At 56.5% G+C, this 1,980-nt stretch overlaps 1 protein-coding gene across 1 annotated transcript in view; it reads left to right on the forward strand.

The window, feature by feature from the left end:
• Positions 1-316: 316 nt before the first annotated feature.
• The window catches only part of USP44 (ubiquitin specific peptidase 44), a 21,829-nt gene continuing 20,165 nt past the window's right edge, over positions 317-1,980 (forward strand). Inside the window, exon 1 of the mRNA XM_014451588.2 lies at positions 317-370. The gene's annotated coding sequence lies outside the window, so the exon portion shown is untranslated. The remainder of the gene's footprint in view (positions 371-1,980) is intronic.

The following is a 1,980-nucleotide window of genomic DNA, read 5'->3' on the forward strand; positions in this document are numbered from 1 at the left end:
CTGTCCTTCCCGGCCCCGGCGCTCGCGACAGGTGCAGAGCCTGGCCGGGGCGGAAACTCTGCGGCCCGCGTAGAGCCCCCGGCGCCCGGGAAGCCCGTACCTGCGGCGTCGGAGCCCCGCGCCGTCTCCCTGAGGCTCAGGCCGCCTCCCCTCAGGCGGCCCCGGCAGCGGCCGTAGTCGCGGGGCAGAGAGCGCCCCCTCCCGCAGGACCCCCTCCCCCCCCCGCGCATTCCACAGGCGAGGGGGCGGGGCCGGCCGGGCGTCACCGATGACGTAGCCGCCGGACCCGGCCGCCGAACCCGGGTTGTATGGGGTTGGGGGGTGGGGGGTCCCGGTGGCGAGCGCCAAGATGGCCGCTCCGGCGCGGGCTGTGAGTGTGCGTGAGCGGTGCGCGCGCGCGGCTGCGCTGTCGCGGAGCGAGACCCGCTGCGGGAGCTCCCGGAGCCCGAAGGCACCTGGCGGCGTTTTCCCGCCGCGCAGGTTGCAAAGTAGGGTTTTGAGGGAGGGGGCGCCGCGGACCCACTGAGGGGAGCGCGCCGCGCGCAGCAGGTGGCGCGTTCGGCGAAATTTAGAATTGGCGCCTCTGGAAAGTTTCGGGGGGCGGGGCGCCCTGGCGGGTGTCCTGGTGGCCGGCCCCCTCCTGAGCGCCCGGAGATGCTGCGAGGAGCCGCGTCCCCTGTGACAGACACCGTGCATCCACCCCGCGCTGGGCTGCAGGGGGAGAGAAGGCGACATGGGGGGGCCTGAGGGGGTGCGCGCGGGGAAGCTGTGCCCCGACGCGGGTTCTGTAGCGTCGAGGAGCCGCGATCGCCGAGCTGATGCGGGCTGGGGCGCTTGCGGAGCTGGCCCTGTCGGGAGAGCCCCGCATCCTGGCGCCGGCTGTGTGCCGCCGAGGGATGCTAGGAGCCAAGGGTGCTTCGAAGGGCGGTTCGAGGCCTCTGTTTAGAAGGAGCGTCTTCTCCCCCCCCCCCCCCCCCCGCCTCTGCGGTTCGGGTCCCAGCGCTGCCTGCACCTGCTGCCACTTAGAGAGAGGACTTTTCCCGCCGGCCTTTGGGGAAGGAATGTGAATAGGCTAAACTCGTTTGAAGGGGCGTAAGAAACGTGTCAGCAAGAGAAGAAAAGAGATTGCTCGAGTTTAAGAGATGGTTTCTAAAGAAGAAAGTGGAAAACATGGTAATTGGTTTCAACTGCAGTTTGAGCAATTGTAAATTCTATCCTAATTGGATACCTTCTTGCAGTTTTCATTTTGGAAGTAAAAGTACATTTAGCAGGTCTTGGGAGAGTCCCTTTATCCCCAATTCCCCCTCCCCCCTTTTAAACTTTAATTGTCATTTCTTGGCAGTAACGGGGTTGTGAAATTAGCATGGAAATAGGCTTTCAGGGTCTGCACTTGAATTTATTATCTGTTAAGTAGCTGCCTGTGGGGTAAAAGTAGGGGGGTGGTAACTTTGAGCCTGGATTTCCATTTTGAGTTGTCTTTAAAACCAGCATTTGCTGTAAACAAGGAAAAAGCTCTGGCTATTCATTGTGATCCAATTCAGAAAGCCAAACATGAGTTAAGCATCTGTTTATAGAATATTTAATAATCTCAGTGAGATTCAGTCTTAAAAGAGATGAAAACTTTGTATTATTGGAACTCTAATCTTTTCATCTTAATTTAGTATCTCAGGATTTGAAAGAGATTCTAAAACGTTTTGCTCATGTAGCTTCTCTCCCCTGCCCCCACTCTTTTTTTTAGTTTGTGTATACTAGCTATTATTACTTTTGCAATGGATGGCAGATTTTTCAATCCAATATTTATCATTGTTGACTATATATTGCAATTTAGAGAACTTCTGATATGGAACAAATATTTCAATGCATACATTGTAGAAAGTTGAAATGTTTAGACCAGTGGTTCTCAACCTTGGCTGCACATTAGAATCACCTGGGAATCTTTTTAAAATCCGTGATTTCTGGGCCTCATCCTCCGGAAATTCT

The sequence above is a fragment of the Myotis lucifugus genome, unplaced genomic scaffold (assembly GCF_000147115.1).
Source record: "Myotis lucifugus unplaced genomic scaffold, Myoluc2.0 scaffold_10, whole genome shotgun sequence".
Classification (NCBI taxonomy): Eukaryota; Metazoa; Chordata; class Mammalia; order Chiroptera; family Vespertilionidae; genus Myotis; species Myotis lucifugus.